The sequence below is a fragment of the Cricetulus griseus genome, chromosome 9 (genome assembly GCF_003668045.3).
Source record: "Cricetulus griseus strain 17A/GY chromosome 9, alternate assembly CriGri-PICRH-1.0, whole genome shotgun sequence".
Taxonomy (NCBI): Eukaryota; Metazoa; Chordata; class Mammalia; order Rodentia; family Cricetidae; genus Cricetulus; species Cricetulus griseus.
This window is the reverse complement of record NC_048602.1, coordinates 9,127,561-9,149,250: the sequence shown is the minus strand read 5'-3', so window position 1 is coordinate 9,149,250 and position 21,690 is coordinate 9,127,561.

Below are 21,690 nucleotides of genomic sequence, written 5' to 3'. Positions count from 1 at the left end.
CCCTCATGCCTCCCCGCCCCCTGGGTCTTAGCTCTACAAGATGACAGTGGCTAGGAGAGTCAGGGCTTGGACTCCCTTACCCAGCCTAGGGTAACACTATGTGTGGAGGGGACACCTACCCAGTTTTTAGTCGACACTGGAGCCCAGCACTCGGTCCTCCTACAAGCGGAAGGACCAATGTCCAACAAGAAGTCATGGGTGCAAGGGGCCACCGGCAATACTCATGGTGGATCTTGGCATGGCTCGGGTATCCCACTCGTTTATTGTGATTCCAGAATGCCCCTACCCCCTATTAGGCAGAGACTTACAGACTAAGACGGCGCTCAAATACATTTCCTGCCCAATGGGCCTGAGGTCACCAATGGCAAAGGAGACTCCATCCCAATACTAACAATACAGTTAGAAGATGAATACCAATTCTATGAGAGCCCTAAACCAAAAGGAGAGGACATAGACTGGTGGATGGCAAGGTACCCCCAGGCCTGGGCAGAAACTGCAGGGATGGTAAGCAAAGAAGCAACCCCCAATCCATGTGGAATTAAAATCCCAAGCTAGACCCATCATGGTCCGCCAGTATCCTATGCCTAAGGAGGCTAGAGATGGAATTTGACCTCATATACAATGGCTCCTCCAGCTGGAGATCATCCAGAAATGCCAATCAGCATGAAATACCTCCCTCCTCCCTGTACGGAAGCAGGGGTCGAATGATTACCGGCTGGTCCAGGACCTCAGTGAAGTCAACAAATGGACAACAGACTTGCACTGACTGTGCCAAATCCCTATAACCAGTTGAGCTCTATTCCTCCTTCCAGAACCGCATGCCCTCGAAAGCATAATAAGGCAGCCACCTGACCAATGGCTAACTAACGCCTGCATGACTCACTACCAGACACTGCTACTTAATGTCCCACGCGCTATGTTCTCGCCGGCAAGAAACACGCAGGACACTCGGATCCTTCTGCAGGAAAGCTTTAATGTATCTTGAGAGTGGGAGAGCATAAGCTTACCAGAGCGGAGACCCCGGCCCAAGAATCCCATCCCTTAATAAAGGCTGGCAACAGTCGCCTGGGACGTGTTACCCTATGAATGGCTTCAGCTCCTCAGGCCAAATGAGCCACGGGATAGGCAGAGATCAAAGGAATGGAAATTCACCCAGCGCCTGCGAAATAATTTACATTCGGTGCCTGCAGGCACCATCATTGTAATGGAGAATGCAAGGACGGCTCCCTACATATCCCCCTTTTTTTATTAATTAATGATAAGGCTTTATATTTTTACAAGCAAATAGGTCACCCATATGTTGAGGGATAGAGGCAGAGGTTGTACCTTCCCAAATCAAACATTAAGACTGTGTACAAGAGTCGCCATCAGGCTGTTAGCTTGACCCGAAGCACTCTCGACCTGTCCTCTGCCGTTTTTCTGGGAAAGGGAGGCTCGGGCAGGCAACCCTTATGCAGGACAACATGCCTCCCAGAGAAGCCTGCATACTGGGCAACTTCTCTGTGTGAAGCTTTGTTCAACATCCCTCATGGGCTGCTCAAACCAGACACTCTACCCTGTGCAATGAGCCTAGGCTCCGGGTGTGCAAGAGCTGTCTGGCCGGCGGCCTATTGCTTAAGCATAGTTAGCCAAATATCAGTGGAAGCGCTTGGGCGATAACCATCTTGTCTCTCTTTAGTTTGAGCCTTGAGCTTACAGACCAGCCAGAGAAGTAACACCAATCCGCAGCAAACGGCTGCACCAAACAATCCCACCCCCACCCCTTAAGCAGTGACAATCTCTCCGCCAAGGACAGGAGTTAATCTGGATAATAATAGCGGCTCTCAACTCCCGGGGAGAGGGTGGAGTTCCGACTTTTGAAGGTCCGAAGGGGCTCTTCGGGTGAGTCTTTCTGGGATCCACAGAGGATTTTCTTCATCCTGTGGAAAAACACATATCGCTCCCCTGGATCTTATGAGAATAGGATCCGGGCCTCTCCAAAGACCAGTTAAGATATCTTTCCATTTTACCATTTCCTTTGACCTTTCAGGTTCTGAGGTATGACGCTTGGCCGCGGTATGGCCCTGAGCAACAATGTTTAGAAAATTAAGGGTAAAGAGTGCCATGGATATTGCAACTCTTGGCACCGAGGGTAAGGATGCTCCCATTCCCTCCTTTTGTTTGATTAAATAAGACTTAAGTGTGCGATGGGCACGTTCCACAATGCCTTGTCCTTGAGGGTTATAAGGTAGGCCAGTTAGATGGGTAACTTCCATCTGTCTGCAGAAGTGCTGGAACTTTTGAGAGGTATAAGCCGGCCCATTATCTGTTTTTAGGATATGAGGTTTTCCCCAGGCACCCCAGGCCTCTAAACAGTGTTGAATCACATGCGCGGCCTTTTCCCCTGTCAAAGGCGTGGCACAAATTATGCCTGAGCAGGTGTCCACTGAGACATGAACATATTGGAGTTTTCCAAAGGAGGCAACATGTGTAACATCCATTTGCCACATCTGCAGCGGCCTAATGCCGCGCGGATTTATTCCTACATGAGGTGCAGGTAAAAATTCACAGCAGTTTTTACATCGAGTAACGATTTGTCTAGCCTCCTGCTTTGTCAAAGCAAATCGACGGCGCAAGGTTTCAGCCGTCACATGAAAGCGCTGATGAAATTCTTGTGCAGCTTGTATCTGGGTGGACAAGGCGGCAGCCATCAACTTTGTGGCCCGGTCTGCCAAATCATTCCCAGAGGACATAGGTCCTGGGAGCCCCGAATGTGCTCGAACATGGGTGACAAAAACAGGGAACCTCCTGTTTGATAGGGTAATTTGTATTTTTTGAAAGATACCTGCAACTCTGCTGGAGGGTCGTATTATACCAGCAGTTTCAAGGAGGTTGACTGCATTAACCACATAGGAGGAATCTGATACAATATTAAGTGGCCCCGGAAAGGCCTCAAGGACTTCCAGCACCACTTGGCATTCAACGATCTGGGGTGAGGTTTCATTGAATTGTTTAGAAACTACCTTATTCCCTATAACATAAGCCCCTACACCGGTTTTGGAACCATCAGTATAAACCACCGTCCCATTCGGGATTGGATGCTTTGCTGTCATCTGTGGAAACACTATAGCCTGATTTTGTGTAAATTGTAGGATTGGATGTTTTGGGAAATGATTATCAATTTTCCCTGAAAAGGAGGTAACCAACACCGCCCAGTCATTAGATGTAGCTGTCAGAGTCTGAATTTGTGCAGCAGTGTAAGGTACAACCAAGAGATGAGGGTCCCTGCCAAAATGAGCGACAGCTGCTTTTATTCCCCGAAGTGCGAGCTGCGCGACAGCATCCGGATACCAATCAATGATCTTAGCGGGGGAAGCATTTGGGTGAATCCAAAGCAACGGCCCATGCTGCCATAAGACGGCGGTCGGTAACTTAGCCGTTTTAAAGACACATAGGCTGAATGGCAGTGTCTCATCTATGCGATGCAATTGTGCATCCTGCAAGGCCTTTTCCACTTTTTGTAGGGCTTGACAAGCAGCCGGAGTAAAGCTTCTGGGGGAAGAAATATGAGGCTCACCTTCCAGGATGTCAAAAAGGGGTTTTAAATCTGCAGAGGGGATCTTTAAAAAGGGTCTCAGCCAATTTATATCCCCCAAGAGTTTCTGGAAGTCATTTAAGGTTCTCAGATGATCCTTGCGTATTTCTATTTTTTGTGGGATTATTTTTGTTGGGGTAATTACTGAGCCCAGGAAGAGACCGGTATCTGAGACCTGGACCTTCTCTGATGCTATCTCCAGTCCCCATTGTTTTAACTCAGCTACCAGCATGGGGAAGGCTTGTTGCAGGACCTCTATCTTCCTATGGCAGATAAGAATATCATCCATATAGTGAATCATAATCATGGATGTAAACTGCTTCCTAACAGGTTCCAATGCCTTTTGGACATACAATTGGCATATAGTTGGACTATTGGCCATGCCCTGTGGCAGCACCCTCCATTGGTACCTCTTGTCTGGCTCCATGTAATTGAGTGAGGGAACAGTAAAGGCAAACCTTTGCCGGTCCCAAGGAAAGAGGGGGATGGAGAAAAAACAGTCCTTAATATCTATAATAATAAGCTTCCAATTTTGGGGTAGTGCAGAGAGCAAAGGGAGGCTTCTCTGGACAGGGCCCAGAGGGCGCATTTGGTTATTAATAGCCCGCAGGTCATGGAGCAACCTCCATTTTCCAGATTTCTTTTTGATAATGAAAATTGGGGTGTTCCAGGGAGAAGTGGAAGTTTCTAAATGCCCCAACTGTTCTTGCTCCTGTATAAGTCTTGTGACTGCTTCCAGCTTTTCAGAGGATAATGGCCATTGAGAGACCCATACCGGGTCCTCTGTATTCCATGGTATGGGTCGTGAAGCCTCAACGGCCCCTAAATAAAACCCAGTCCTTTTCTACTTTGATTCCCTTTTTGTTCAATGGGCTCTATTCTACCTTGCTCCCTTCTGCCCAGGCCCCTTCCTGGTACATAGCCCATTTTTGTCATTATAGCTGATGCCTGAGGGGAATACTCATTGGTCAGGGTCATGCCCATGGCTTGTAACACATCTCGCCCCCACAGATTTACTGGGAGGGGCAAAACATAAGGGGTAAAGCGTCCCTGCCTGCCCTCAGTGCTCCGCCAGACCAAGGCGGCAGCACTAACAGCTGGAGAGGATTGATATCCAAGGCCTTGAAGAGAATGAGATGAAATCACAGTAGGCCAGGATTTCGGCCACCAATGCAATGAAATGATGCTTTTGTCCGCCCCTGTATCTGTAATCCCCTCAAATTCTTTTCCATTAACCAATAATTTCATAGTTGGTCTCTCATCTAGGGGTATGGCCAGATATGCTGAATCATTACCGGTAGAGCCCAAGGCTCTTTTTCGGGAGGTGCAATTCTCTCTATCCCCAGGGGAGGGCAATAGCACTAATTGTGCGATCTTATCTCCCTGCTTTATGGAGAACACGCCCCGAGGGCTGGAGCAGAGGACCTGGAATTCTTCCTTATGATATGGATCTACGATTCCAGGATACACAATGAGTCCTTGTAAGGTCAAGGAACCTCGGCCCAAAATAAGCCCAATGGTAGCGGGGGGTTAAGGCCCCGGAGACTGGATTGGGACCGGCTGAACATTCATTTGGGGCATTAATAAGAAGTCGGAGGCGGCACACAGGTCCACTCCGGAGTGTCCTCGGGAGTCCCTTCCTTCTCTGAGTTGCTTTTCCGGAACTGGTTTCCATATTTCTGAGGGCCCTGGGACCATGGGCCCCGCGGCCCGTTTTTTGGTTGGGACGCTTTAGGTTCCTCCCTAAGGGGGTAAAAGCCTACCTTTTATGTCCTGCACAGATTTGCATTCGCTGGCCCTATGATAACTTTTTCCACAGCGCCTGCACAGCTCCACTTCCCTAGTCTTTTCAGGGGCTTTACAGTCCTTTTTAAGGTGCCCTGTTTTTCCACAGTTAAAACAGGCAGACATATTTCGGCGCCTTTGGGTTTGTAAGATGGCTGCGGCCAAGCCTGCATTAGTAAGTGGCCCTCCGAGTTCTCTGCAGATCTTTAACCAGTCCTGTAAACCTTTACTTTTCCGGGGGGCTATGGCTGCTCGGCATTCTTGAGTTGCTTGTTCAAAGACTAATTGTTCAATCAGAGGCATGGCTTGTTCTGCATCACCGAATATCCGGCTAGCGGCCTCTGTCATTCTGGCCACAAAGTCTGAGAATGGCTCCTGGGGCCCCTGGACTATCTTTGTAAGATGTCCACCTGATTCATCCCTTTTTGTCAATGCCTTCCATGCTTTAATGGCGGCAGCTGATATCTGGGCATATACGCCCCAAATGTAATTAGTTTGATTGAGGGCATGTGGCCCCTGTCCTGTCAGCATTTCAAAGGTCCATTGTCTCTGATTTTCATTTTCTGCTGTGACATTGGCCTTTGCCTGTGCCTGGGCTGCATCATACCAAAGAGCCTTCCACTCCATATATTGTCCCATATTGGGGAGCACTGCCTTTACTGTTGTCTCCCAATCAGTGGGTGTCATAGCATAGTTTGCTAGTCTTTCTACTTGTATTGTTGTAAAATTGGCATTGACCCCATACTTCCGGACTGATTCAGCCAATTCTTTAATCTGATTATAGTCTACGGGAGCATGTACTCTCGCCCCCTCATTTTCAAAGACTGGGAAAGCCATCTGCAATTTCCTTCGCTCCTCTAATGGTAAAAAAGAGTCAGTACCAAATAATGGGGGTGCTGATGGAAGTACACCCGCTGGATTAACAGGCGATGGCCTCATATTTGCTTTCACTTTTGGCAGCCGATATCTATCGGGGTGGTATCTGTCCTCTTTATATCGTGCTGCCTCCTCCTCTAGCTCTGCTTCCTTGCTAGAGTCTAAAATCTCAGAGTCTGAGCTGCTCAGCTCCAAGGCCTCTAGTTTCATTGTAGGGCAGAGGCTAGGTTTTGAGTCTTTATTTCTCTTAAATTTACCGGGGTGTGACCGGTTATTCCCTATTTTCTCTCCCCCTTTTTTTGTATCCTGGGGAGGGCCTTTTTCCTTAGACATGTCCTTCCTTTTTTGAGCTCCTATTCTCTCATCTCGTTCGGTTTCTGATATATTATCCTGTACCTCTTTAAGCGTTTTTTGACTCTCTGCTACCATGGGACGGTAAGCCTCAATCTCTAGACAGTTTTTAATTAGGTCTCTCTGTTTTGAAGAGCCCATTATGCTGGAAGCTACCTGGGGTAAGCTTGGTCTCGAACTGGAACACCAGCCACAGTGGGCATAATATAAGACCAATGTGAACAAAATTAGAATAAAGACTAGAATTAAGGCTTTTCCATCCCATAGTGGTGACAAATTAAAAGCAAAGTCAAAAAAGAAGGTGTCAGAATAAGGCATACCTCTCCGAACTTACCACCCTGCAGTTCTGAATCCGCCCCGTTAGAGGGGTCTCTGCAATGCCGGAGATGTTAACAAGTTCCCGGGTTTCGGCACCAGATGTCCCGCGCGCTATGTTCTCACTGGCAAGAAACACGCAGGACACTCGGATCCTTCTGCAGGAAAGCTTTAATGTATCTTGAGAGTGGGAGAGCATAAGCTTACCAGAGCGGAGACCCCGGCCCAAGAATCCCATCCCTTAATAAAGGCTGGCAACAGTCGCCTGGGACGTGTTACCCTATGAATGGCTTCAGCTCCTCAGGCCAAATGAGCCACGGGATAGGCAGAGATCAAAGGAATGGAAATTCACCCAGCGCCTGCGAAATAATTTACATTCGGTGCCTGCAGGCACCATCATTGTAATGGAGAATGCAAGGACGGCTCCCTACAACTTAACTCAGACCTTATCCCATTTCCCTCACTTACCAGCCTGAACCCCGCCACCCTGCTCCCGGATCCAGATTTGGAGCCACCAATACATGATTCCCAACAGGTGCTAGCCGAGACTCATGGCTGGCGCAAAGTCTTGTCAGATCAACCTCTAAAGGATGCTGAAGTGAAATGGTTCACGGCTGGGAGCAGTTTCTTAGAAGAGGGAAAAAGAAAGGCAGGAGCTGCTGTGGTGGATGGACAAAAGGTTATATGGGCCGCAACCTTGCCAGAGGGACATCTGCTCAAAAGGCTGAAAGCATGGCCCTCACAAAAGCTCTAGAGTGGGGAGAAGGTGAGAAAACTATCATCTACACAGACAGCAGCTACGCCTTTGCAACTGCGCATGTATGTGCATGGCGCTATTTACCAGCAGAGGGTCTATTAACCTCTGGAGGAAAAGAAATCAAACATAAACCTGAGATTCTGGCATTGCTAGAGGCCTTGCATGCACCAAAAAAAGGTATTATTCACTCTCCAGGGCATCAGAAAGAACAGTCCCCTATAGCTTGAGGAAATAACCAGGCCAATCAGGAGGCCTGAATAGCTGCCAGAGAAATGGCCCCTACGATGGTAATAAAGGAATCTACCATCCCAGTACTCAGCAGGAGACCTTGCTTTAATCTCCAAGGATCCCTAAAACCATTTTGGTGAGTAGAAAAACTGTGGCTCACTGCAACAGGTAAGAAGATACTACCCCCAAACCAGGCAAAGGCCATGGTTAGACAAAGGCATCAATGGACTCATTTAGGGGCCAAGAAGCTGGTTCAGATAGTCTTGAAATCAAAATATCATGTCCTAGGCCTCAGGCGGCTGGCTGAACAAGTTGTCCAGAAATGTCAACTTTGTCAGACAGTAAATGCTTGCAGAAATAAGACAGACACAGGGACCAGGCTAAGAGGAGAGGAGACAGGCCTGGGGCCTTCTGGGAGGTGGATTTCACTGAAATAAAACCTGGGAAATATGGGTATAAATACTTACTAGTGTTTGCAGACACTTTTTCTGGATGGGTAGAGGTCTTCCCCACCAAGCAGGAAACCGCTACAATGGTGGTAAAGAAGATACTAGAAGAAATCCCCCCCCCCTGTTCGGGGTGCCAAAAGTAATAGGGTCACACAATGGCCCTGCCTTCATTGCCAAGGTGATTCAGGGGGTGGCCAAATACTTAGAGGTGGATTGGAAATTACATTGTGCATACCGACTGTGGCTGCTCTTGGCCACCACTAAGTCCGAGTATTGGGCGAAAGCCTGGAGATTTGGATGAAGGACAAGATGCCTGGTCCACTTTCTGATAGAATGTCTCCAACCTTTACTGTGGAGCAGCCTTATATACAAACTTACAAAAACTCCAGGTCAAAGGTTCATCACAGTGGGGTGAGGTCAGGAAAACAGGAGGTACCTGTGGTTGTGCTGGAAAACAACTCTGAGACCCTGTGGGGGCTGGGTCCCAACATCTCCCTCTTCTTTATATGTAACAAAACAGTTATCATGTAAGAACTATAAGATTTCAACCTTTCTATCTTAGTGCGTTAATATAACTATCTATCTTTAACTCCATCAAACCATAGAAGGATAAGCTAAGAACATAAAGAAGGACCTAGACAATTGAAGATTATACGTGCAAGAGTAGACTAAATAGCATATGTAGACTGAAACACAGAAACACACAGCTGCACATTCACTTTAGAAATGACCTTTCACATAGGAAAGGCATACAGTGTAAACACTAAGGTCAATAAACAGATAAATCTGAGCTGACATGTTTACACTCACCCCCAGACATTGAGATGCATTACTCCCAGTGCCTTTTTGTCCTGAGTACTTGTTTCATGGTGTCCCTGCCAACATCTACGGTGGGGGTGAGGGGAAAGGGAGTGAACAGGTCACCAGCAGCCCACGCAGGAAGTTTAGGTGCTCACCCTCCTGAATACTGATGACAGAGGAGGCAGGAACATCTGAAGTTGCATAAATTCGTGGAGAGCATGGTGAGCATAAATGGTCCTGCTGGAGTGTAAAGTGACGATGTTCAGACGATGACAATGGAAGCCAGTGTCCTGCTCTTTCTCACTCTCCTCCTGGCCTTTGTAGTGCTCCTGGTCTGGTCAGAGGCCAACCAAAGGCCCGTGGCCACCTCCCACCAGGACCCTGTCCTCTGCCCTTCTTGGGGAACCTCCTGCAGATGGACAGAAGAGGCCTCCTCAACTCCTTCATGCGGGTGAGACTTCCATGGGGCCTTGGGTTGGGCTTCCCCTGCTTATGTCTGTGGAGATCTCTCATCAGCAAGAGCAAGGGACTCCTCCAGGCCCTAGGTTCAGGTGGGAAGCTCACTGAGTGTCAGGTGAGATGCTGCTTGCTGATGGATGGTGCTCAGATTGACAGGCTGGTCCTCGCTATGCTGGAATTGTGTGGGGCACTCTGCTTGGAGTGTGAAAGGTGTCCAGATGGTGAGGTGTAAGAATGTAGAATTTCACTCCAAGGAGCCTGTCTGTTTCAGAAAAGAAAGAAAAATATCAGAGGCATCAACAACATGTTTTGCTCCTATCAACAAATGATAGAGCAAAGATTATCTTGAGGTGTTCAGGGAAAAAGGGGAGAGGCAGGCAGGGCAGGAGGAGGGGTGAGTAGGGAGTGCTTATCAGTTTCTTCCAGCAGCTAGCATTGTAGTCTCCAGTGTTTGCAAGATGCTTCACACTTGGGATTTAATTTGTAGTTAGTAATTGTTTATTAGTAATTAATTAGCATTTGCATCCATGGTCCTACCTTCAAGGAAGGAGCTAAGCAGTGGCTGTTAAGTCCCACTCTTCTGTCTGTCCCCATGGTTGTGGAGATCTCCCTCTTGAACCTTGAACCTTGAATCTTTATAAGCTCATGGCTTTTATAATGTTCCACCTCCATCAAATGTTGGCAAATTTAGTTATTTTAATTTACATTTTGGGCCAGGGTCTTCCTGGTTTTTTTTATGTTGGCTTCCAATTCATGATATATAGGTGGGTGGTAATGAATGAAACATACCTGGTAGAAAAATAGATGATTTTTATTTGGGGAAAGAACTTACACAGAAAACAGTTGACTGACTGTCATGGCATTCCTGTTCCAAGGATTCAGACCCTACATCCCACATGCTCTCTGTGACCTGAAGGGGCCTTCGGAGCCCCAATCTTTTCCCTTTGGTCAGTCATGTCTGCATCTGTATACACGCCCAAAGGCATGGTCACTGCTACAGGTGCTGAGGGAAATATAATGCTACAATTCCCTTTTAGTCTAAAGAAGGTTAAGACTTGATACAAAACTACAGACAATGATAGCAAATCTCAAATATGCTCTAGAAGAATGAAATGTAAAAACACACACAACTTATGACCTACTGCCAGTGAAGCAACCAAGAGCAATTGGCAAGAACTACATGTCCAGTAGCAGAGTAAAGCCATAACAGAGATTACTATGAAGTTGTCCTAAACTGGAAAGTTTAAGTCTTGGACCTAATATTTCTATCTAAGAAGAGAGGCAATAACTGTGGCAGTCTAATCTTTAACATCATCAAAGACCTGAGAAGGAAGATAAAAATACTAGGGTATGCAGGAATTGCAGGTGAATGACTTCCAACAGGTACCAATGAAGACAGAAACAGCAGACTACCTGGACAGTCATCCAAAGTCTCAGCAGCATAGGGGCAATCAGCCTTGACTAAGGCCTAGAGTATCTGACTGACCAACACAGAAGCAGAGAAGTTGAAAGACTGTCTTACCCTGACTTGGCAGGGTTCAGCAGTCTTCTAAGTTTATCTCCTCCAAGCACAGTAGGACAGCATATCCAAGGTCATCAGTCAATGTAGGGGCAGTTCTTGCCCAAGAGGCCATTAGTGGAGAAGAGAATGAACTCCAGAAACAGTGATATCAGCACCCATCACACTCTCAGAATGGATCGGTGCTGTCAGGAGCCATTGTGACTCATGTCAAGGGAGTACTAATATTAAGACGTTTAAATGCCATATTCTGCAGGTCTTTGAAGTGTTTGAAGATCAAATATCTATGTTTGACTAAACTTATAGATATATGAAACATGGATAAAAGCATTTTCAGCACGTAGTGAGATGATCATGTGGTTTTTCTTTCTCAGTCTATTTATTTGGTGGATTACACTGATAGATTTTCATATATTGAACCATACTTGCATCCCTGGGATGAAGCCTACTTGATCACAGTGGATGATTTCTCTTATGTGTTCTTGGATTCCATTGGTCAGTATTTTCCTGAATATTTTTGCATTAATGCTCATGAGGGATATTGGTCTGTAGTTGTCTTTCTTAGTTGTGTCTTTGTGTGGCTTGGGTACCAAGGTTATTGAAGCCTCATAAAAACAGTTTGGCAATGACCCTTCTGCTTCTATTTTGTGGAATTCTTTGAGGAGAATTGCTATTAGCTTTTCCTTGAATTTCTGGTAGGATTCTGCCATGAAGCCATCTGGATTTTTATACCTTACAATGATATCTATTGCTCTTCCTTCCCCTTCCGCCTCCCTGACTTCTCCTGAGTTCTACTCCTGCCCAAGGTCCCCATCACCCCAGGATCTCTCTGGGCCTGTGGCTGCAGAGAGCAAACCCACCTGCATAGAGTGGACCCGCCCAGACAGGAAGGACCTCTGTGAGTCTGGAAATACCTCACTCTCCCTTCCCCCTCTGCCACCCCAAACTCTCCTGAGTGAGGAGACTACCAGGAGAGGCAAGACCATCCATATCTGCTGACATTGAAGTCTTGGCCTGCAGACACCACCACCAGGTGACAAGAAGAGATGGAGAGACCCCACCTGAACCCACTGGAAGAAGAGATTGGAAGAAGGCAGAATAAGAACACACTCAACAGAAAGACCGATATGACACCACCAGAATCTAGGGAATCCACACCAGCAAGATCTGAAAAGCACAACACAGAGGAAGAAGAAGAGACAGACCTAAAAATCTACTTCATGAAGATATTTGAGACCCTTAAAGATGAAACAAGAAAATCTCTTAAAGAAATAGAAGAAAAAACAAACAAAAAAATCAAGAAATAAGTAATTCTCTTAAAGAATCTAAAGAACAAACAACCAAACAGGTGAAGGAAGCACTGAAAACACTTCAAGGTATGAAAGCTGAAATAGACACAATAAAGAAAACACAGAACGTGGGGATGCTGCAAACAGAAAGGCTGGATAAACGATCAGGAATGAAAGATGTGAGTATAACCAATAGAATACAAGAGATGGAAAAGAGAATCTCAGCTATTGAAGACTCACTAGAGGATAGACAGTCATCGACCAAGGAAAATCCCAAGTCCAACAAATCTCTAACACAAAATATCCAGGAAATATGGGACACCAGGAAAAGGCTGAACCTGAGAATAATAGTTATAGAAGAAGGTGAAGAAATACAGCTCAAAGGTACAGAAAACATATTCAACAAAATCATAGAAGAAAACTTCTCCAACCTACAGAAGGATATGCCTATGAAAGTACAAGAAGCTTACAGAACACCAAATAGACTGGACCACAAAAAGAAGTCCCCGTGACACATAATATTCAAAACACCAAACTTACAGAATAAAGAGAAAATATTAAGAGTAGCAAAGGAAAAAGTTCAAGTAACATATAAAGGCAGACCTATCAGAATCACACCTGACTTCTCAATGGAAACTTTGAAAGCCAGAAGGTCCTGGATAGATATCCTACAAACACTAAGAGAACATGGATGTCAACCCAGACTACTGTACCCAGCAGAACTTTCAATCACTATAGATGGAGAAAACAAGATATTCCATAACAAAACCAGAATTAAACAATACATATCCACAAATGCAATACTACAGAAGGTCCTAGAGGGAAAACTCCAACCCAACGAAGATAACTACCCTCACAAAAACATAGGTAATAGATAATCCAACTTTACCAAACATGAAAAGAACCAGGAGGGTGAAATCCACACACAATGACACCACCAAAAACAAATCCAGAACAAATAAGAACCAACAATTAATGGACATTAATATCCCTCAATGTCAATAGTCTTAACCTGCCTATTTAAAGATTCAGGTTAACAGAATGGATACGAAGACAGAATCCATCCTTCTGCTGTATATAAGAAACACACCTCAACTCCAGAGACAGGCTTTACTTCAGAGTAAAGGGTTGGGAAGAGATTTTCCAATCAAATGAACGCAAGAAACAAGCTGGTGTAGCAATCCTAATATCTAACAAATTAGACTTCAAACTAAAATCAATCAAAAGAGATGAAGAAGGGCATTTCATACTCATCACAGGAAAAGTCCATCAAGATGAAATCTCAATCCTGAACATCTATAGCCCAAATATGAAGACACCCACATTTGTAAAAGAAACATTACTAAAGCTCAAACCACACACACTTATAGTAGGAGACTTCAACACCCCTCTTTCACCACTAAACAGGAGCACCAGACAGAAACTTAACAAAGAAACAAAGGATCTAACAGAAGTTATGACCCAATTGGGATTAACAGACATCTATAGAACATTCCATCCAAACACAAAAGAATATACCTTCTTCTCAGTGCCACATGGCACCTTCTCTAAAATTGACCACATATTTGGCAACAAAGCAAACCTCCACAGATACAAAAAATTAGAAATAACCCCCTGTATCTTATCAGATCACCACACTTTAGGATTAGAATTCAACAGCAATACGAATTGCAGAAAACCTACAAATTCATGGAAACTGAATAACACCCAATTGCACCATTCCTGGGTCGAGGAAGAAATAAAAAGTGAAACTAAAGACTTCCTGGAATTTAATGAGAATGTAGACACAACATACCCAAACTTATGGGACACTCTGAAAGCAGTGCTAAGAGGAAAGTTCATAGCACCAAGTGCCCACATGAAGAAACTGGAGAATAGCCACAATAGAGAATTGACAGAACAACCGAAAGCTTTAGAACAAAAAGAAGCAAACTCACCATGGAGGAAAAGACACCAGGAAATAATCAAACTGAGGGCTGAAATTAATAAAGTAGAAACCAGGAAAACATTACAAAGAATCAATGAAAGAAAGAGTTGGTTCTTTGAGAAGATCAACAAGATAGACAAACCTCTATCCAAACTAACCAAAAGGCAAAAAGAGAGCATGCTAATTAACAAAATCAGAAATGAAAAGGGATGTATAACAACGGATACTGAGGAAATCCAGAGAATCATCAGGTCATACTTTGAAAACCTGTACTCCATAAAATTCAAAAATCTAAAGGAAATGGACAGTTTCCTGGATAGATATTACTTACCAAAATTAAACCAAGAACAGATAAGCAGTTTAAATCGACCTAAAACCCCTAATGAAATAGAAGCAGTCATCAAAACCTCCCAACCAAAAAAAGCCCAGGGCCATATGGCTTCACTGCAGAATTCTACCAGAAATTCAAACAAGAGCTAATACCAGTACTCCTCAAATTGTTCCACACAATAGAAGCAGAAGGGACAATGCCAAACTCCTTTACGAGGCTACAATCACTTTGATACCCAAGCCACACAAAGATACAACTAAAAAAAAGAACTACAGACCAATATCCCTCATGAACATCGACGCAAAAATACTCAGGAAAATAATGGCGAATCAAATCCAAGAACACATCAGAAAAATCATCCACTATGATCATGTAGGCTTCATTCCAGGGATGCAAGGATGGTTCAACATAGGAAAATCCATCAATGTAGTCCACCATATAAACAGACTGGCAAGGTTATTGAAGCCTCATAAAAAGATTTTGGCAATGACCCTTCTGCTTCTATTGTGTGGAATACTTTGAGGAGAATTGGTACTAGCTGTACCTTGAATTTCTGGTAGAATTCTGCACTGAAACCATCTGGCCCTGGGCTTTTTTTGGTTGGGAGGTTTTGATGACTGCTTCAATTTCATTAGTGGTTATAGGTCTGTTTAAGTTGCTCATCTGTTCTTGATTTAATTTTGGTAAATGAAATCTATCCAGAAACTTGTCCACTTCCTTAGATTTTCGAATTTTGAGGAATATAGGTTTTCAAAGTATGACCTGATGATTCTCTGGATTTCCTCTGTGTCTGTTGTTATGTCCCCCTTTTCATTCCTGATTTTATTAATTTGCATGTTCACTCTCTGCTGTTTGGTAACTTTGTGTAAAGGTTTGTCTATCTTGTTGATTTTCTCAAAGAACCAACTCTTCGTTATATTGATTCTTTGTATTGTTCTCCTAGTTTCCATTTTATTGATTTCAGCCCTCAATTTGATTATTTCCTGGCATCTGCTCCTCCAGGGTGTATTGGCTTCTTTGTCTTCTAAAGCTTTCAGTTGTGCTGTTAATTCACTAGTGTGATTATTCTCCTGTTTTTTCACATGGGCACTTAGGGCTATGAACTTTCCTCTTAGCACTGCTTTCAAAGTGTCCCATAGGTTTGGGTATGTTGTGTCTGCATTCTCATTGAATTCTAGGAAATCTTTAATCTCTTTTTTATTTCTTCTTCGACCCAGGAATTGTGCAATTGGGTGTAACTAATTTCCATGAGTTTGTAGGTTTTCTGCAATTTGTGTTGTTGAATTCTAACCTTAAAGCATGGTGGTCTGATAAGATACAGGGGGTTATTTTAATTTTCTTGTACCTGTTGAGGTTTGCTATGTTGCCAATTATGTGGTCCATTTTAGAGAAGGTTCCATGTGGCGCTGAGAAGAAGGTATATCCTTTGTATTTAGATGGAATGTTCTATAGATATCTGTTAAGCCCAATTGGGCCATAACTTCTATTAGTTCCTTTGTTTGTTTGTTAAGTGTGAGAGTGGGGTGTTGAAGTCTCCCACTGTAAGTGTGTGGGGTTTTATGTGTGATTTGAGTTTTAGTAATGTTTCTTTTACAAATGTGGATGCCTTTGTATTCGGGGCATAAATGTTCAGAATTGATGGATTTCTCTGTGATGAGTAGGAAGTGACCTCCTTCATCTCTTTTGATTGATTTTAGTTTAAAGTCCAATTTGTTGGATATTAGGATTGTTACCCCAACTTGTTTCTTGGGTCCATTTGATTGGAAAATCTTTTCCCAACCTTTAATACTTAGGTACGGTCTGTCTTTGAAGTTGAGGTGTGTTTCTTGTATGCAGCAGAAGGGTGGATTCTGTCTTCTTATCTATTCTGCTAACCTGTGTCTTTTTATGGGTGAGTTAGGACCAGTTATATTGAGGGATATTAATGACCATTGATTGTTCATTCTTGTTTGTTTTGGATTTGGTGGTGGTGGTGAAATTATGTGTGGGTTTCCACCCCCCTTTTTTTTCTTTTGGCTGTTGGTAAAGTGGGATTATCTATTGCCTATATTTTTCTGGTTGTAGTTAACTTCCTTGGGTTGCAGTTTTCCTTCCAGAACTTTCTGTAGGGCTGGATTGGTGCATATGTATTGTTTGAGTCTGGTTTTGTCATGGAATATCTATATTGATTGAAAGTTTTGCTGGGTATAGCAGTCTGAGCTGGCATCCATAGTCTCTTACTGTAGGTAGAATATCTATCCAGGACATTCTGGCTTTCAGAATTTCCAAGGAAAAGTCAGGTGTGATTCTGATAGGTTTGCCTTTATATGTTACTTGACCTTTTTCCTTTGCTGCTCTAATATTTTCCCTTTATTCTGTATGTTTGGTGTTTTGACTATTATGTGGCAAGGAGACCTTTCTTTTCTTTTTGGTCCAGTTTATTTGGTGTTCTCTAGGCTTCTTGTATTTTCATTGGCATGTCTTTCTTTAGGTTGGGAAAGTTTTCTTCTGTGATTTTGTTGAATATGTTTTCTGCGCCATTGAGTTGAATTTCTTCACCTTCTTCTAAACCTATTATTCCTAGGTTTGGTCTTTTCATGGTATCCCATATTTCCTGGATATTTTGTGTTAGGGATTTGTGAGACTTAAGATTTTCTTTGGTTGATGAGTCTATTTCTCCTAGTGTATCTTTAACTCCTGAGATTCTCTCTTCCATCTCTTGCATTCTGTTGGTTATGCTTACATCTGTAGCTCCTGATCGTTTACCCAGATTTTCTATTTCCAGCATTCCCTCAGATTGTGCTTTCTTTATTGTTTCTATTTCAGTTTTTAGGTCTTGAACTGTTTCCTTGAGAGATTTGTTGATATCTTCTATTTTTTTATTTGTTTTTTCTTCCATTCCTTTAAGGGATTTTCTCATATCCTCTTTGAGGCCCTCTATCATTTTCATGAAGATGGTTTTAGGTCATTCTCTTCTGCTTCATCTGCATGGTGATGTTCAGGTCTTGCTGGTCTCCAGTGGTGTCATATTGGTTTTTCTGTTGTTGAATGTGCTTTTATATTGTCTTCTTCCCATATTTTCTTCTGGTGGTGTAACAGGAGTCTCTTCCTCTCCTGGTGGGAACAGGTCCAAGGTTCCCTTCTGATAGATGCAAACAGTTCCAATACACTGATGTCTGTCCTTGTCTCGTGGATGGAGATGGGACTGTTACCTGGGCCTTGGCAGTCTCTGGGTGTGTTGGATCCCGCTGAGTTCTGATCCCGTGAACAGTCCCCAGGCCTCAGGTGTCCCCGAGCAGGCCCTCGGAACACAAAACTGGAAGCAGCCTCTGGAATACCTCTCTAATGAGATTCGTAGGGGGTGGGGTTTTTCTAGGGTGGAGATTGGTCAGATTCCAATCCCTGAGCTTAGGATAGCTATATCTCCTGCTCAGGGATTGGTTAGTTTTCTGCACAGGTTTAGGGTCAGATTTGGCTCTGGTTTCAGGGCCAAAGTGTGTTTCTTTGGCTCTGCTCAGGGTGTGTTTCTTTGGCTGGCCCTTTTCCACACAGCTGCTGCCCACTGAAGGCACCAGATGGACCAAGAGTCTCCAGACGTCCCTTCTCTTCTGGCACAGTCAGTTACCATGAGTTAAAGAGGATATGCCTGGGGAACCTTCCTGAGGGCTATAAGCTTCTGCAACACTCAGGGATGTTTGCACCAACAGGGACGTGTGTGTTCTACACCTACAGGTAAGAGTCCCTCAAAGTAAATTCAACTCTCTTGCCTTTCTTCTTACAAACCAAGTGTATTCGTGGTGTAGGACAATCTGAGATGGGACTTCATGACCTACCTGCTTCAGCAGCCATGACATGCTTCAGAAAGGACTCAACATGTGTTTGCCTGACCTTGCTGGATCTGCCCTAGTCACTAGGAGGTCGGGTACCCGCCTCATGGCAAGAAACCAACCAGAAGTTAGCTGGTAGGGTTGTGTTTTACAGGTCAGTGTGTGCTTTATGGTACAAGTGCACAACAGTGATGTGCAGAGAGCCCTGGAGGGCCTATAGGCCATAACAACCAGTTGACCAATGGACACAAGACAGGTGGTCCAAGCCGAGAAGAACACCAATCCTGTGAATTTTGCGTAGCCCTAGACACACCCCTTACACTGCCCTATATGTTCCCTGCCTCACAGTTTCTCAGGGTCCATTCCAACCTTGCTGCAATGAATGGATGAAGGATCCAAGCTAATGGGGTCAGCTTGTTAAACAGTAAAAGACTCTTTGGTTTTGCATCGGAATGGGTCACTTGGTGAGTTGGGGGGTTCAGAATTTGGGCACCACAAATGAAGTGTCCTTTGATGAGTTATGATAAGGGTCGTGAGAGACATTGGCACATTCCAGGGCAGGAGAGGTTGACTTAGGTGGGGGATAATGCTGTGCAGACAGAGCTTAAGGGACAAGTTTTATTAGAAAGGGGAGGCAAGGGGGGAGGAAAATGAAAAGAGGTAAACACAGAGAGAAAGAGACAGAGGGAGACAGGAAAAGTCCTGTCTGCTCTAGGGGAACAGCAGGAAAGAGAGTGGGAAGGAGAGAGTGGGAAAGAGAGCTGGATAAGAGAGCATAAATGGGAGGGATTCTGTCTTCTTTTAGAGGGGTCCTTTGCCCCTTCATGAAGACTACATAACCATGGAACCGGGGCTGACCAGGGTACTGCCTGAGTGCATTTTGCAGGTGACAGGGCCAGGCCAACATAATGTTAGAATCCTTAAACCATGGACTTACTCATGTTTTTCTATGTTCTGGTCTCATGTAATTTTAATATGTATTTATTGTTATATGATGCATTTTGTTGCATGTATACATGTAAACCGCTTGCATGCATTGCCCCTGGAGGCCAGAAGAGGGCGTCAGATCACCTGGGACTGGAGTTACAGATGGTTGTGAGCCACCACATGGATGTTGGGAATTGCACCCAGGTCCTCTGAAGTGCAGCCAGTGCTGTTAACCACAGCCCTTTGTGGGGCTATTTTGGAGGACATGACGCCATTAGGCATTGGGTTCTGGCTGGGAGAAACAGGTCAATAGTGGTGGGCTTGGTCCTAGCAAGCTTTCTTTGCAAGCTAGCATGTGAGGAGCTCTACCACACAATTCAACCACCAGGAGCTAGGCTACTACTACTGTTTTGCCCAAACTCTGAACCCCCAAATCACCAAGAAACTCTATGTGTTGTAAAAGCAAAGTCTTTAATAAATTAACAAGTTAATGAAGGGACAAGCCCCCACTAGCCAGCCATGATAGGCTAACACGTGCTTGCCTAACCTTGCTGGGCATGCCGTGGTCACTAGGAGGTCAGATGCCTGCCTTGTGGCAAGGAACCAATCAGAAGTTAGCTAGAGGGGCTGTGCTTTAGAGCTCTGGGTGTGGTTTAGAGACAAGTGAAGAGCAATGACTTGCAGAGCGTTATAACCGCCCTGGTAGCGCCTATGGGCCATAAAAACCAGTTGACCAATCAACACAGGGCAGGTCGTCTAAGCCTGGAGGCACACCAATCCTGAGCCTAGAGTACCCCTAGACACCCCCTTATACTGACCTATAAGATCACTGTCTCATGGTTTCTTGGGGTCGTTGGCTGGGTGGATGGTTGGAAGGCCCAAGCTAAGTTGTTTAGCTTGTTAAACAACTGCAATAACAGACTCATTGCTTTTGCATTGAAATGGGCCTCTTGGTGATTTTGGGGTTCAGAATTTGGGCACCATATTGACTGTATTAACTTGTGTCCTCTATCTCTCTGATGAGGCAGGTACTGCAAGAAGGACTTCAGTCAGCACTGGGACAGGGAATATATTGGGTAGGGCAAGGGCAGTGTCTGGGGGTCCCCTAGTTGCATAGCAACAGTCTCAGCATTGGTGCACCTCTGAGCTTGGGCAACCTGTCCTGTGTTGATTGGCCAAGCACAGCGGCCGTAAAGTTGCTGTGACTAGACACCCTCCCAGGGCAGTTGCTAGCTCCACATTCCAGAGCCCAACAGCTAAATTCTGATTCATTCCTCACCATATGGAGGGTATGTGTCTTCCTAGTGACTAGAGCAATGTCAGGAGCTCAGCACATGCTGCTGAGTCAGAGGCCTATATCTTCTCTGTAGCCTGTCATGGCTGCCAAAGCAGGGGTCCGGGTGAGGCTCTGGTCCCTTCACCACCATCGTGCCTTTCCACTAGGGTCAACTGAAACCAGGATCCAAATTAAAACTTTCATCCCATAAGTGGTTTCTGGAAGGACAGAGTCATACCAAAATTACTCATAACTGAATGAAAATAAATAAATAAATAAATACATACATACATAAATAGGGAAAGGATGGGACTACTCCAGGTTTCAGTACCAGATGAATGAAAGAAATAAAAAAATTAAGGACATGATGTCTCTTAGGTATGTGGAGGGAAAGTTTATTGTAGATAAAAGAGAGAGCATAGCCAGAGCAGGAACACCTGGGATAGTCCATTATGAGCTGGGCCGTGTGACCAGAAGGGGGAGGGGAGAAGGGGAAGCCAGACGAAGAGGCCAGGAGGGTAGAGGGTTGACAAAAGGGAACAGTTAACCAAAATGGCTGCTGTCACTTTATTGAGTTGTTTGTGTCCTTACTGGTTAATCTTCCACAATATTAATCTCTGGTATCATCACCTGCTGTTCCAGGTTCTCACAGCAGAGCAGGAAACAAGTCAAAATGGTGTCCCGTCACAACCCTGGCATGACTGGGATGGAGTTTGCAGCAAGAAGCCCTTCTGAAAAGACACTTAGGTACCAGCCATCAAGAGGTCACATGTAAGAATAGCCGGGAGACCATGGACTGGGCACTGTGATGGCCGCTCTTGAGTGTTAACTTGACTGTATCTGGCATCAACTAGAAGCCAGGCTGCTGGACACTCTGTGAGGGATTTCTTACCAGATTATTAGAAGCAGGAAGGCTCACCCTAAATTTGGGCAATACCTTCTGCTGGCAAAACCCATGCAACAAGGTAATTTCGCTTTTGTTGAGAAAGACCATGATGAGAGCACTTGAAGGTGTGTGAC